Source organism: Numida meleagris, chromosome 3, assembly GCF_002078875.1.
Source record: "Numida meleagris isolate 19003 breed g44 Domestic line chromosome 3, NumMel1.0, whole genome shotgun sequence".
In the NCBI taxonomy this organism is placed as follows: Eukaryota; Metazoa; Chordata; class Aves; order Galliformes; family Numididae; genus Numida; species Numida meleagris.
The window spans coordinates 81,935,722-81,953,109 of NC_034411.1; positions in this window are offsets into that span (position 1 = coordinate 81,935,722).

The window sequence follows — 17,388 nt, forward strand, 5'->3', positions numbered from 1 at the left end:
TCTCTATCCGTATTTATTATCTGAAATGTGTCGTATTTCCCATTTTTGTACCTGTAACACCTCCCAGATCCACTGCAATAACATGCAAGGCTCAGTCGAGGATCCTGCCAGTGTCAAGCCTTACCCCTTCTGGGCTGTTCATCTACACACAGTGAAATTCATGCACAGGCCTGCACAGGACTGGTATCACTTAATAGCTTTTTCTTTCATTTTCAAAGTTTGTCTGTAAGTCAAAGGCATGTGTTTATCTGAGGAGAATTTTTATTTTGAATACCAAGAGAACTTCTACCCATATCCAACTAACTTTAGAAATAATCCCTAATCTTCTTTAACTTTTATATTTCACTAGCATGAAAGTGCTAGACTACTGAGACTAAGTGTATCTCAAAAAGAGAAGCCGCTTTTTCCATCACAGGAATAATGCACCACAGGCTCCAAGCCCATTTTACCAGCAGCTTTCTTCCACTGCTCTACTCCTTGCTCTTACCCTCAGCATGGTGACACGTGCTCTGCACTCTGCAGTGCAGGACCTCTGAATAGCATTTGCCCACACAAGCTGAAACCAACAAAATACCTACAAGTAGATTAAAGCTGTAGAAATCCAGTTTCTGTGGAAAAGTAGGCAACGTAATCTGAATATCATGTAGTCTCAGCATTTCCTCTACAGATTTCAGTCTTACATGTTCTAACGTTAGTACTGAATGGCTTGGCATCCCCATAGAAGACATTAGTAATGACATATAGTGAATGCAGTAGGCATAGGCAGCTGTCAGAATCTATAGAATAACTGGAAAAATGCAAACTATTACTTACCACAGCTCCTTTCCTGTGTGACAGCAAACGATTTTCTCAAGGAAGAGAACGATCTGCCGCTCCCTCTGACAGGCTGCCTCTGCATTTTGTAGGCTACTAGAACTGGCCATCATCTCTCTTCATAATTATTTGCATGTACAAATGCTCTACTAAGTTCAGCATTTGATTTCTGCATACATCTGCCAAATGCTGCTACTAAGCTTCCACTATAATGTGAAATTTAATATTGGGTTTACCTCTGAGGATAGAGATAGACTTCAGAATCACACCTCACCCAATTTATTGATGGTATTTTTACATCCATTTTAAATTTTTTTCCTATCCCAAACCATATTTCACTTTAAATTTTAAATTTTAAAATTTAAAGTTTTAAATTTCTACAATTCACACATCTAGATTTTGACACGAATTCTTCTTTTAACCAAACTGTACTCAATAAGAGTTTCTTTTTAGTTACATGTATTTTCATTAAAGCAGTAATACTGGCAGCAGAAACTCAAGAATACTCTAGTCTTGCCAAATGACGATTTGACAGCCTGTAATTTCTCTGTCATTAAAATACATATTCTAGCACTGAGTTCATGTTGGAAAAATGTCACCCTATGGAATAATCTTCTTTCATACAACAGAAAGTGGTCAAGTTTAGGAAGAGAAATTCTGATACAACTGACCATTTAAAACAGTAGAAAGTACACCTACTGGTCATAAAAGAATCGCAGAACACCATGGACAGCACATATCATCTAGGAAGGGTTTAATTGTTAATGTACCAGTATCTTCCATTTCTTTGGTATTGTTACTGTAATTGTTTATCTTAAGAAATAATACATGGTAAATACACAAAAGATTCTGAAATGCCATGTAGTGAGCATTGAGCAGAGACTAAATTAGTTGGACTGCCCTTAAAACATGGGTAAATGAAGGTTCTGAGTGCTTCAAGTTGAACAATGCAGTCTTTAAGATTACTTTTTCCGTTAATGTTTTTATCTAGTTACATGAATTTTTAAAACTTTTTCTATTCCCTCAGAAATAGTATGACAGTTTTCTCTGCTGTAACTTATAAAATGGCTGCCATTATCCGGTCTCAGAAATGTCAACTACTGGTATTTTAGAAAATAACACATTTCCACAAGTCCAAACAGGCCCACAGGCCCCGTGAAAACGCTGAAATTTGGAGAGAAGATACAGAGCCATAACTTCAATCTCTTGTAACTTTCAGAATGAAAGGCAGCAAAGATGCTTAGGAGTAATAAAAGGCAGAAATTATTTGTTCTTAGGCAGTTATTTTTGCATCTACTGTTTGGTCTCAGTTTTCCATCTTATGTCAGATTCTTCCCCTACAATCACCACTAAATTGTATCTGAGCACACTCCAGAAGTGTACGCTACAGAACATTACTGCCTTTCACATGCTCATTTTAGTATCCCCTGTGGCAGCAGCATACTGTCAACTGTAATAGTTTTACTACTAACAGCGATAATAATCCAAATATTTACATTACTATATATTTAGGAAAGTATGGGAAAGATCAAAGAAACAGACCTGGAAGAGCTCTGGATTCCACAAAGTTATTCCACCCTTGCAAGAGCCCTTGGACATCACCATGAGAAAGTGACCGCTCCCACAGATACCGCTTCACTGACGCTGGAGTGCTGCAACGTGATGCGGAAGCTGTCAGCCCCTCTGGGTGCAGGCATGATATGCGTAGCATAAACACCGAGCATTTGGTGCTAACTTCCCAAATCCTAAAGGTTTTTTACTCCTGAGGGGTGTGGGTTGCTGCCCCCTTTTGCTTGGAGTGGCACCCTGCCAGGGGCATATATGGCAGAGGGAACAGAAAGGGGATGGTAAGCCAATATGGAACAGATACTTCGATAGAACGAGTTCTTTTATTAGGGACTTTTCAGTTTTGAAGTGTCCTAGGTAATAATGTGAAATAAGTTTAGAACCTCTAAAGCTCTGAAAGGGCACAACAGCAGCAGTCTCTTCACAGTAGGTATCTGTCAAGTAAAAAGCTTTTTACCATGACCATCGTATTTACCAAGTATTCAGGATATGTTCAATCATTAACGTTTGAATGCAAAGAAATTACCAACCACATGTAACTACTACTGCGTTTCCAAAGCAGCTGATGGCGGAGTAAATTCCCTGCCAGCTGCTCCATCCCTTTATCTATATTTCTATAGGGACCAAGGAAATAAAATGATTTGTTGCTTTTCGGGTATTTCTGATTTAAAGTTTACAGCAGGACAACTGAGTGGTAGGAAGAGCATGGCTTTACCATCCCTACAAATACTGGACCAGTGTTGTGCTGCTTCTGATACTGAGCTTACATTGCCAGAGTAACCTTGGGTAACTGCACAGCAATGCACTGCCCTGCACACACAGACCAGATCTATAGCTAAAAATTCATTATTAATGGTCTGAACTCAAAAGATTTTGCTAATTAACTGAGCCACCCAATAGTTCATCATTATTACTTCCCTGCAGCATTTGTAGGTGTCTTGGTTTCCCAGAGCATTCAAGAGAATAAAATTATTCATTAATTTGTGGGAAGGTGGTGGTAGTGCAAAGTAGCTGCAAGCTATGCAATACTGCTCTTTCTCCCAGATATTCTTATTATGTTACCAAAGTATTAGTCAGGAACAAACATAATACACAGAGAATTGCATAGTACTCTAGCAGCAGTTCAATCACTGAAATACGAGGATTATGCAAACATCTCAATGGCATTACTTACAGAGCTACTAGGGAAGGAGAGATTATTTGGCAGTGTGAATTCAGTTTGCTTTGGAGCAGCACAGTACTTCAGCTGCAAAGCCTTGTTTCCAGACACAAGTTAGAACTTCTTCAAATAACAAATCCTAAAACAATAACAACAATAAATAATCCAGGATCTTACAAAGTATTTGTAGTACAGAGTCCAGAAAGCTGCAGTGACACCCTCATATATAAGCCACTGATTTCACACAGCATAAGTTACCACATGGACCCTCCCATCTCATCCTCTGCAGCTGATGGCATCTCCTGTGTGGTCCCTGTAGCCACAGTCACAGTTTCTAAGAGGCTTCTCTACAGGGGAGGTGCTGGAACCTACTGGAGAGCACTCAGGCTGCTCCTTCAGCACCTGCTTTACGGCATGTGGTTGGTAGGACACACACCGCTTTGTGGCTGTGTTGCAGGGAGCAGGACACCAAACCTCTTCTCACCATGCACATCACTTCCTTTTGTGTTAGTTCCAGGCTGTTTAAATCAGTTCTATTGCATGTTTTGATCTAATTTATCGACCAGCATTTTAGGCTGTGATCTCAATTTCTGGTGTATTCAATGATACTGGGTTTCGAAATTGGTTCTAAACCTATTATGTCATTTCTTACCAGTTTCCTTCTTCATTTACAAAAAATGGTATCTGTACAAACTATTTTTAACCCAACCTATCCTTAGTAAGTTGCATGGTTAATTCTATCATAGACCTCAATTATAGTGCACACGTTTTCAACATCCGATTTTCAGGACACTAAATTAACATTTCCTCCCTGGAAGCATTCAGGGCCAGGCTGGATGGAGCTTTGAGCAACCTGGCCTAGAGGGAGGCGTCCCTGCCTATAGCAGGGGGGTTGGAACTCAGTGATCTTAAAAGTCCCTTCCAACTCAAACAATTCTATGATTCTATGTATTTCCAAAGGCCACCATCATCCTCACAACAGGTCAAAGCTCTGGTCCTGCAGACTGCACCTTTAAAATCAGAGCATGCTAGGAAAAGACACTGATCAGGGAAACAGGAATTAAAACATTTGAAACCACACATAGAAAAAAATTATTTCTTGCTGGAATTTACACAACAAAAGATCCCCATCACATGATTGGTTGTTTAAATCAATAACTAAACTCTTTTTAATTGCTTACATGCTTAAAGAAATGCAGGATCTCCAAGTTTCAAGCCCAGGGAAGCAATTTCCCATTCTCTAGGGACACTGAATCCTGTCAAAAACCACCCACCTAGCTTACCCGCTTTGCCTTTTCATCTATCAGTGTTCTCAGCAGTACGAGTTAAGTTTTATTTGATCATGTAGGAGGGCTGCATTTCAGAGGAAGAATATATTGATTAAGGTCTTATAATGACGTGTTTATGATCACACCTGTATGAAGGATTACAGAATGGTTGAGGATGTATGGCACCTCTGGAGGTCATCTAGTCCAACCCCTGCTCACAGTAGGGTCACCTACAGCCAGTTGTTCAGGGCTGTGTCCCATTAGATTTTGATTACCTCTAAGGATTGAAACTCCACAACCTCTCAGGGCAACCTGTGCCAGTGTTTGACAAGCTCCACAGGAAAATGGATTGTCTTTCATTCTTAGGTTTAAGTGGAATTCTGTGTGCTTCAGTTTGTGCCCATTGACTCATTCTCTTTCAGGAATAAAGGGGTTTTTCATTGGCGTGGCCTTACTCATCAAATAAGCATATAAAAGACAGAACTCCAGAAATAATTCTAGAATAATAACTCTGTTGAAAAGTACATGAGTTGAGATGCTGTGTGGAGTACTGTAAACACATTTTAATTAGAGAAAGAATGAACTCTGCTGCATAAGAAATAAAAACAAACCCAGAGCTCTTCCCACTCCTAAATGTGTTAGGTTGGTAACTGATCCTGCAAATGCTCTTTCAACCACAACTGCACTGCGGATTCTATTTTGGGGCTATTAATAAACAGAAATGAGCAAGAAAGGTGCTACTATTTCCTTTTGTCATGGTTTTATGATTTTCAGTTATTGGTACTCCACATCATAACATCATGTAGTGAATGTACCTGGTCCTCAGAAGAGAAGGACTACTACAGTCCCCACGGTACTTTGCTCCTCTGTTACCATTTTCCAGCCGGAGGGAAAAGATAAAAGCTCGCAGTATAAAAACTTGCAGATCACGAGACCTCGTCCCTTTTTCCGCCGTCTCTCGTCTCGGCAGCACCTCGCTCTCCAGCCGTCTTATCGTCGGTAGTAGAGTAAGGCCTACCTTGATTTTGGGACATTCTCTCTCTCTGTATTGGATTTATCAGCTTAAATTGTAATTATATTGTATTATAGTGCGTTGTTTTGCATTCCGATATCTTATTTAGCAAATTAGTTTTGTTTCTCCTCAGATTGTTGCCGCTGTTCTTTGCTCTCAGGGCCATCTCCCTACCCTTTTCCCCTTTCCCCTTTTCCCGGGACGTGGGCCCGTGGGTCCCCCGTCCCCTTCGTCACGGAATCGGGCCTAGCGCCCGTAAACCGTTGACACCTTTCTATTGCAGGCCACTGTCACACTAGATAAAGCTAGCAACCATCACTGCTTTTAATTTATTCAAATTGGAACTTTCTGCAGGACTTGAACTTCTCTGTAACAATGTTGGGAGACAACTACAAATTCATAAAGGGTACTGCCAATACTATTAAAGCTATTAAAGTAAATCAATTAAAATGATTTGGGTGATTAAACTGAGCCATGTATTTAAGTTGTTGGCCTGAATGCCTAAGTCTTCTTATCACAAGCACAATAGTGCATGAATGCAGTACTACAAGACCTGGCAAAGAAGCTATCAAGGGTGTCTTTCATCACCTCAGCAACTCAAAAAGTCTGCAGTAAAGAGAATACAAGAGAAGGAACAGCACATAAAGGGAAGAATATTACAGTTCTTTCGACATGTTAGAAGTACTCTTTTTTCCCCTTTGTGCTGTGCAGACTAATTACTGTCTGTATTTTGGGGTCACAGTGGACAAGCTGAGAATTACTTTCAGCTGATGTGTCAGACAGAAATAAAGTACCTAGGGAAAAGAAATACTACTTATACATGTGTATACATTATGCTGTGCTCCATGAAGAAATCTATGCGTACACAAATATTGATATAAACGAGACTGACAAGCTTTATCATTCTAAAGCAAAGAAGATGTATTTCTTTATCAATATTTTCATAAATTTTAATTCATACATTAAAGAAATGAAGAAAACATTACTATATCAATTAGCTAATAATAGGTGGTGGGAATGACAGAAAATGACAAGCTGCAGCATTAGACAAGAGGCCACACACATAGATGCTCCGCTTCCTAGCTGTAGTATTTAGTAACAGCCTTGTATTTCAACAGCTATCAACTTGATATGACAATAAAAAGCTCCAAGTAATCTTCTCATTACAATCATGCAAAACCATGGTGAAAAGATAGCACCTGTTTTTCTTGAGCGATTACTTTTTATTAGTCCTTACGCTCCTGCCAAAGAACACAGAATCAAGGAAATGCTCTCACAGTTCCACTTTTGGCATGCTGAATCACTACTGCCATAGAGGAAGTGTAACAAACTTGTGTTCTCAATTCCTTTGTGGAAACAGATAAATAATTATAAATAAATAAGCAAATAAAGACCAATACTCTTTCTAAGCACCTAACTAAAATGCTCTTGCCATCAGGTTGTATTAAAACCAAATCACAAAGACAGGAGATCCAGAAATTTCTCCCTGTTATACTTCAAAGACACAGACAACTGTTTATGTTTTATCTTTCCACTGCTACATGTATCAGACGAACTGAGAAAGGTCACTGATTCTTGAACAAGGCAATTAGCAGACACATAGATTAGCCATAATAGGATTACGATGAGTATACTATTTTTCAAGTAAACAAGGCCTCTTAGTGCTATATTTAGCATTTCTGAGGTTTTTTTTTTTGTTTTTGTTTTTTTTTTTGCAAAATGCAATTTTCTAATGACATGACTTTCTGCATGGGGACGTAATTTATTTATCAAACAATTTAATTGGAATTTTTCTTCTACTGTGGCATAACTACAAGAAATACAGACAAACTCACTAAAAACTCACTACTAAAACCACTAAAAACTCACTACTCATTTCTAGAAGCCCTTCCTCCCTCTGGACTGTGGATAGCAAAACGTGACTACTGATAAGATATTCCACTGCTGAACTTACAATATTAAAGCATTTTTAAAAGCTACTTTACCAAAATGGAAAAAAAAAATATGACAACATGTTTTTATGCAATATGCCACTTAGCTAAATTCTGAATACAGGCTGTTGTGAAACTGCCTTTTTCTTCTTTGCATAGACCATACACGTTACTTGTCTTGAACCTTTTAAACATTTAGGTTCAAAAAGTTAATCCCTGATATACATAAAAAGTCTTCAAATAACAATCGAGAGAAAGAATATATAAATTATGAGAGAAGGAAAAGCTGACATTGTTATTTTCACTATTCCAAGATGTCTGCATAGTAAGTGTGACTTGCTGATTATTTTATCACCTCAAAGGACACCTAATAGGAATTAAGTTGTTATACTCCAGTATAAAAATCTCAACAATTCCATAAAGGAAGCTGCTATCATCACATGTGGGACTGTGTTTTATAAAGTTCATGACAGTTTTTGAAGTTCATGACCGCTTTACCAGCCCTTAAAAACAACTCTTGCTTTCTCATTAGGCTTGCATCAACCAATTCTGCTGCCAACTCCTATTACACACACGCACTTGTACTAGCAAAAAGAACAGTCAAATCCATTTGTCCCCTGCCTAACTGAAGTGCTTCATCTTGTCCTAAAATTAATGTGAAAGATGACATTTATGATTCCTCCGCCCCTGAAGGTGCCTTTCTTCCTCTCCATACGATAGCAGACAACATCTAGGTGCCAAGTCTAAGCTTGGCAATTTAAGACCAGATACCTTGTTTCTGATTGGTGAAAGGAAACCCATCTTACTCATGGCATAAAACCCTTCAGAAAATAAATAATCTAATTTCAAAGACTGGGATAGTAGTGGAAGTAGTGGAAGTCTTGAAACAAGTTATTTTCCTCTCCCGTTTTACCAGCACACTGGTGTCTTAACACATACTGTTGTCACTAACATCAGTGTAAAGCTGCACTGAACTTTACTCACATGCGTGAAATGCTTTTGGACTTAAGTATAAATCAGCATTACTTTACAAAATTTGCCACTAACATTTACTAGAGTAAATCTGTGAGATTAACATTCAAGTGTGATCAGAAGTATACACTTTTATAATCAATAAATCTAAGCTTGTGTTACTAAATTCCCAAACTCTTAACCACTAATCTGCAAGAGCCACTTGCAAAGATTGAAAGAAATGATTCCTAGCACTTTCAGAGATGCAAGTGCTGACCACAAACAAACTTGTAACAGCATCGAACTGAGGAAACTAATGGTTGAAGAGGTTTCAGTGCCAAAGCTCATAGAGTTTTAAAGTCTGATTACAGTTCTTGCAAATGTAGGTCCCTGCTGAGGCACAGACGTAGGTTACTGCAGTGTAGCAGGACATCATTGCAGACTGACAACCAGCAGTAATGTATCTTTGGTCTGACCAGCTTGTCCCTGTGTATGTTCTTACAGATGGAGAACTAACAGCCTGAGCAGTGTCCTCCAGAGAAACTGGATATTTATGTATGTATGCAGCATATGGATTGCAGCATCCATACACTGCAAATTGTACAGGAGAACTAAATAATAATAATTACATCTTAAAAACTTCGTAGAAAAAGCAAGTGAAAAAAAGTATGTACAAACACTCCCAGAATGCGTATTTCCTACATGCAGATCTTGGGTTTTTTTTTTCTATTTTAGGAGTTTTTCCTTTTTGTAGAGCTGCTAGGTGAAGGCTACAATGAAAAATAGTGTTCAATAATGGCAAATAAAGAAGGAAAAAGAATGCAAAATTAAAATGATAACTACGATTTTTTAAAATACATTTTAATACACTGAATAAGAAAGTCTACCTAATCACATTGCATTGATGTAAAAAATATAACAGGCCATTTGGCTTTCATTTTCACTAGACATTCCCAGCAGATTCAACTCCAGTAATTATCTTATATTTCAAATCATTATAAACCTGCTGACAACTGTAAGAAATCAAAAAAGGTCCCTCCATGAGATCCACAGACATTTGATATAACAGTTTCAGAATTTTTTCTTAGATCATTATTTTACGAAGATAAGATCAAAATTGAAACATAAGGAACAGATCTGAACATATTGAACATTTTGACATGAAACTGGAGAAGACCCTTCTATATTGAAAGCATTCTCCATTTGCAGTTGTTTTTAATTAAGATAAAAACAAAATCAGCTTTCAAATGTGCAAAATATGCAAGCTTCGGAAGGGTTGAAGCAGCAGTGACGGTAGCACTGAATGTACTGCAGAACAAATAAAGGATTCTGGACGACTGCTACAATTTCACTTCCATCCATGCAAAATCCAGAGAACAGACTATAATTACCACTCCCATCTTCTAAATTTTGTTTCATCATCCTAAATTGTATCATTACTTGGATGAATGAGAGGTAAAGTCCCGAGTGAATTATGAACTCTTACTTGTATTTGTTAGTGTATTTTTATGTGTAAATACACGCATTCATCTGTCAGTTCCTGGAATTTCCTTGGAAAGCTTGCTGTGCAAGATCATGTAGTAGTTGGAAATGAAAAACAGGCAATCACAGGCCTTGCTTGGCCTCTTCTGGCACTAACTTCCATGGCGGGGGCTCTGTGTTTGAGGATGTTTTACACTGGAAACAAGCCAGGACTCTCTTCTACTATTCTGTGTGGCACAGAATGGTGTGTTTTATTTTTTTAAAGGTAGGCATTTCTAATCTACCAGATGGTTTCACAGATGGAGAATTTTAGTTCTGTTATGGCGAACACAAAATGTGAGTGAAGTTCACAGGGAAAAACTATATGTTCATTTGGCCACTCTGCTGTCCATGAAAACCTCTGCTGGTGACTCTGACTCTTACACTTCACAAAATTATCCTGTTACTAAAGGAGAACTTACCTGGGGTCAAGGTCAATGGACCAAATCTTCAGTAGATTTCCACTTACATGAAGTCAGGAACACAAGGCTAGACCCTTATTCCACAACACAAATAAGCACTTGAAACAAGGCAGAATGTTACAGAACTTATGTAAAAACAACCAAACACTGAAAGCACATCTGAAAAGAGTTCTCCCTGCTCCCTTTTTTACTTTTAGGTGGGGCCATTTAGCCCATAGCATTTCACTGAAGTAACTGGAGGAGTTATGTTTAGGTCATACTTTTACGGAATATGGTGCAACACTCCTTTACTGCCTTGAGACTGGGAAGGGCTTGTAACATTAAAAGCTCATGGAAAGTGAAAGCAGCAGTTTGCTGTTTGCTGTTTGGCTGCCAATCTTTCTGCAGAATCTGCAGCAATCTTTCTCCTCGCAGAACTACTGATGGATGCTGGCAGCCTCAGGTGCAACTTGCAGAGAGCAGCAAAGATCTGCAATATAAATGTAAGCGTAAACGTGACCATAAATGTAGCCTGAACCATCTTAGGTGTTTGTGGCCTCTGATTCGCCAACCAACTCTATTTGCTTTGGTAAAATTCGCAGTACGCTTGTTAGGAGGGGAATTGGTTTGTATCTTTAGAATGTATCTGATAAGCAAGCTACTGGATCTGCCTGGAAAATCCTAACTACAGTAAGAAAATGAGTTATAAGGAGTACTCTTGACTGCTCAGCCCCAAGTTACTTACATACGTTTGTACACCAATTTTTGCTGTTTTGCAGAGAAAAATCACATGAAACAGTTTCTGAAAATCACATGACTGTGTGTAACTGGATATGGTGTTATTCTTGGCTACTGAGGTATTAATAAGTGTATTAGCTAACTGTAAGAAACCAAGAGCTTGCATCTCTTGATACTACATGATGTGGGTCACATCTTCATCTTCTTTTGCGCAGATATAAAAACATTAGTAGACATCAAGTTCTGATATTGTTTGATATTCTCACTTCCTTTTGCCATACCCCACAAAGTGACCAGCACATTTTTTCAGGGAAGGGAACCAACATTGCTTCCACATTTGAATCCCACAGCAAAGTAATTTATTTCTTCCATTACACAATTTTAGATACAGGTAAGTTTTTATCCATTGTTTACATTAATGCCACATTAATTTTGCTGAGGAATTCTGAATTTCAGCAGTAACTCTCCCAACAGCAGCTGAGTCTCTCAACATGCAAAGCTCAAAATACTACACTTCTTGCTATCATAGGAACTCTCATTCTTCTGTAAAATTCAAAGTAATTCATGCAAAATATTCCCCTTCCCCGCCTCTCCCTTCTTAATTGTTATTTGGGCAGTGACTAAAGCATGTATGCTATTCCATGGAGCATCAGGGCTGAGGGAGCCAGTGCCTAGCTGCACAACAGTGTACATGAACTGTACACCAGGCCATTACTGGTGCAAAAAGCAATAATCCTTTCTGAAACCTGTGTCCCTAATAATCTTGTTTTTTCTCCCTTGATATTTCACATTTATCCAACTTCCTTCTCTGCAATTTAGCTCTTTATTTAGCTCACAAAGTAGGCATTATCCTAAGTAGGTAGAGTATTCATCTTTTGGCATCAGTGCCAGTTACCCCTGACAACCAACACTTGAAGGGAAACCTTATTTTTGTCTGGTAACTCAAAATAGGTCTTAAGGGTCAACTGCGTGGAGGCAGCTCTTAAGACTGGAAAACACTCAACAAAGGACCTATTCACATGGTAGAATTTAAACGTCAGAGAGAGATGAGTTCATTATTTTTATTTTCTTTAATCATTAGGTCACACAACTAAGGGAAAACCTCTAAAAACTACACACTGGAGCTCACTAAAAAAGCAGATGTAACAGTGTCACATTTCAAGAAGTATATCCACACAGAAGAAGCCTTGAGGATGTAAGAAATGCACACTGACTTAACGTAAATGGGAAGAAACCACACATTCTGATTACAAAAGCTGGAAAAAAAATGAAACAGCTTTTAAACCTATTGTCCCTGAGACGTGGGTATACACAAACTGCTTATCTTGCCGTTTTCCTCAGCTGAGACCCACATTCACTATGGTTTAAAAGTTCAGACCAAGTAATCTGATGGGTAAACAATTTGAAAATTTGAATTAAAAATGTGTCCTATGGTAAACAACAATGGTAAGACAATTTTTATGACAGTTATCTGAGGCTCAGTCTGACTTGCTGAACAATGCTCCTTTTTGCAAATAAAATATGCAAGTTTCCATAAAGTCACAAAAGTAAAATAGATTTTGACTATATTCTGCTAGGGCTGGGAATTAGATCTTTGATTGGTTTTGATTATCTGAAGCAAAATCTCCCAGGATCAGGCAAAAATAACCTCCTTTGATTACAGTGGTTTTGGTACAATTAAGTTTCATCATCTGTTATGCAAATGGCTTTCTTGAAAATGTTGTCAAGGTAGAAAGAGCTGACAGCACGGAAGTGGCAGAACTAATTCAACATGAAAGCAGCATGCACTATGAGAGTTATCTGACCAAATGGCGACATTACCTACTACACCATCTGACCCTTACATCACTGTAGAACAATTGATACTATTAGAAGGCAGTTCATCTAGCTACATACAAGAGCTCTAAACCAGGCAAATTGTACCCAAACACCTATTTCTTTCCTCTGGCTATTACAGGAGCATAGGATGCCTAGCTCACACCCAGATACCCACAGCCTAACACAGTATCTAATACCAGGTGAGAGAATTCCCACCTCAAAGTAAGATTAAGTGTGCACTGATCTTAGGAAATAGAGACTGCTGTCTACCTGTTCTGAAACACCCTTGAAATTTAAGTTGAAAGTCCAAATGGCTTAAGAGGATCACATAAATACGCTCCTGACTCTTTATATATGGGATGTGAGAATTTCAAAACGAGTTCCACTCCATAACACAATTTCTCTTCATTCTTGCTTTCAAGTATTTTAGATACAGTTAACTAAGTTTAATAATCTAAGTTAAACTTCCAGACTCACCATTTTGTCTTGGCTTTGTTTTAGAAAGGCAGAAGATAGATTTATCAAAAGTACATAGGTTGCTCTGAAAGTAATGCCTCCTATTTTTCCATAGAAACTAAAACATTAAAAAAAAAGTACAATAATGTTTGATAGAGTAAGTTCTCTGCTACAAAATACTATTTTTCAACATAGTGACCACCAGTAGCTATGCATTTTTGCTAGCACTGAACAAGAGCCTGCATGCTGTAATAAAAAAAACCAGACTAGAGGAGGTGATGCACTATTCCACAGTTGCTATGATGGCACTGTTATTAGGAAAATGTTTCCCATGCAGTCCATCTTTCATTGGCCTGAAAAGATGGAAGTTAGAAGGTGGAAAATCCAGACTATATGGTGGGTATGGTAGGACAGTCCAGCCATGGCTGGCAATGTGCACTATGGTCTTCAAGTCAGTATGGGGCTTGGCTTTATCATGATCATGTTGCAAGAGAAAGGCTGTCTTCTTTTCTGATCTGACTCTGGAAGTTTGAGCCTTCAGCTTAGTGGGCACCATGATGCAGTGGTCAGAGCTGATAGTTTGTTCAGGTTCTAGGATATCCAGAAGGATGACCTCTTTCCTATTGCAAAAGACACAGTTTTTTTTTCCCCATGGAGGAATTCAGTGACACACCTTTGCTTCATACACACTTCCATGTCAGACACCATTTTGTCAGACTACCCTTCTGATGCCATCTGGCACACAGCAACAAAATGCAATGGAATATTGGTGGGAAGGTTCAACGTCTACTGCCATAGCACCAACATCCACCTCTGATATTGTATGCCAACGTAATAAAATAGGAGGCAGTACTTCTGGAGCAGTCATCATATAATTTAAAAATTGTATTCCCTCAAGGACTTAGTTTTAGTCAGTAACCAGCAGGGCAATTACTGACCAAGCATGCATGGGTCAGCACTGCTCAGCAGAGACATCAAAAGCTACTTTTTATTTTACTTTGCATATATAAAGATAGACTCAGGATATGCAGTCATTTGTTTCACAATTGCTGGAAGAACTCACACGTATACTTACCATTTGAGCATAGCCTGCTTCTACTGCAGTTAATCAACCGACGTAGATTTCAGTGGAAAAAGGATCAGCTTGTGTTTGCAACACTGTTCTACTGCACAGCCTTGCTTCCATAAGCAAATAATGGAGGACATGTAATGCTGTTATTTTCAGTGCTTGGATCTCTTCCCTTTCAAGTGCATTAGTATAAAATTAGCAAGCTATATTTCTACCCACTTGTGATCACCAATAAATACTTCCCCTTATAGCTCCCTGTACTTTTCCTTAGTGGAACCTAATCAACACCCCCCTTGCAATTCCCAATACAGGAATTCATGTTTCTTTTTGTGTAGAAAAAGACCAAGGAAAGATGATAGAATGGAGTTTGTATGATAATACACTACAGCTTTTTAGGGTAGGGATAAAAACAAGAAAAACCCCCAAAACAACAATTTTCACAACTAGTATGAGAATGTCTATACAATCATGAAGTGAAAAGAAAATATTTACTATTTCTCATGGCTCAAAAAGTAGAGACATAAAAGTGAGTGCAACAAAGAGAATATAACTTTGCAATTCAGAAAGCCCTGTGCCCTTCCTTATTAGAAATTGAAAGGGTTAGTACAGCAGGGTTCAAGGAGGACCTTGGCTTCCATATTCTTGCTCTGAAACCCACCAGTGGCTTGTATTTGAGACTGCAAATTAGGCTGGATAAAACCTTAGTTTGATTCCACAATCTTTTTTCATGAAAAGGAGAGAAAGGAAAATGAAAGCGTGACCAGTGGGTTTTCACTTAATGTTATCACTTTCATTAATTAAAAAGAAGATTCTTCTGAAATACTGTTGTTTTAAAGTTGTTTTATTTTCTTAATTAGAAGCAACTTTGTGCTACTGACTAACCTTCTACAAGTGCTGCTCCAAAGTTAGTGCCTCCTATTTTATTATGTTGGCCCGTGACATCAGAGGTAGATGTTGGCGGTATGGCAGTAGAAGTTGAACCTTCCCACCAATATTCCTCTACATTTTATTGCTGTGCAACAGATGGCAGCAGAGAGGCAGTCTGACACAGAAGTGCATATGAAGGAAAGATATGGAATTTAATTCCTCCGTGTGGAAAAAAAATGGCACCCACTGACATTAATCAATGCTTGATGAACATCTATGAAGACTAAAGTGTGGGTGTGAACACCATGAAGCAGTGAGCGGTACATTTCAGCAGTGGCGACAGAGATGTCAAAGTCAAGCCATGTTCCTGACAGCCATGCAGTTACAAGTGTGGCATGCAGGCTCTTGTTCATCGCTGGCAAAAATGCATAGTTAACAGTGGTGACTGTGTTAAAAAAGAACATTTTGCAGCTGAGAATTTGTTTCATTACATGTTATTGTGCTCTTTGTATCTGTTGTACTTCCCATAGAAAAATAGGAGGCATTACTTTCACGGCAACTGATGTAAGTTTATTGACGTATTTTCTCGAGTATTTACTCTTTAGCTTTGTTTCCTGTAGAAATATCTATTTTCTTGATTGTTAGATACTAAAACCTGTTGGTTTTCAATTAAACACAACTTTTTGGCACTACTTGTTGTTTAGTGGGATGCTACACAAATTATATTTATTTTCACACAGAGAGAAACTATATATAAATGAAAATCTACTAACGCAGCTATGTACCAGGAAATTTATTTATATGTTACTTATTTATATTTTATATTATTATATACTTGTATTATTCATATTTATTTATATGTTGCAGTTTTTCCTTTCAATTTATGAAACACTGAAAAGGTAATTTTTTAGTAATTGTTGTCAAATTGCATTCAGATGGAGACTACAATCATAAAATGCAAAAAATAATGTTCAAAAAGTAACAAAGGATGTTTATTAGTCTTCTGGATTCATACTCACAAATGCAGTCTCTTCCCTCCCTAGAATTATTAAAACACACTTCAGGAAAAATATCTGCAAATCAAAAGGAAGTTGCATTTTCAGCTAAACGAACTGGCATTCCTGGTGATCACATTTTGAAGGAATTTAAGATTAAAAGAGACTTATTTTTAATACATGAAACTGAAGAGAACACAACTGCTTTGCATTCTCAGTTAATCTCTTTAGGTAGAAAACTGAGAACACTATTTCTTTATCCACAGAACAGACTGGGGACTACAGAAAGGTTAAGCCAGAAATTTCCATTTTGGCTGTTAGGTCAAGCATGCAGGCTCTAAAATTCATAGCATTTCAACATTTTGGAAATAAAATATAAATAGTAGATCATAGTAAATATGAACTAATATGTCACAATTTTTACCTGGGAAAAATTTAGATGAAAAACTCGTCTTGCATAAAGTGGACAAATCAACGCAGATTGTTATATTCCACATTTAGTCTCACATGGTGCAAATACTACAGCTTCCTCACTTCCCAGAATGGTACAAATCAGTATTGAGTCCAAGGAACTTTCAACAAGAAAGAAATCAACAGACAGCTTCTCTGTTATTTCTGACACTGGAGACAATCATCATTTTCAAAACAGCCCTAAACCAAAAGTGGGCAAATTAGGTCACAGCTGCTAAGCACCAAGCAGGACAGCAGCTTCTGCACTCAGCCCTGGCACACCCAGGTAATTGTGAATCTGTATCACTTCGCATTTCAGCATCTTCATCTGGCCCCAACAGTAGAGTTGCTCCTTGGAAGAAGACCTTTCTGA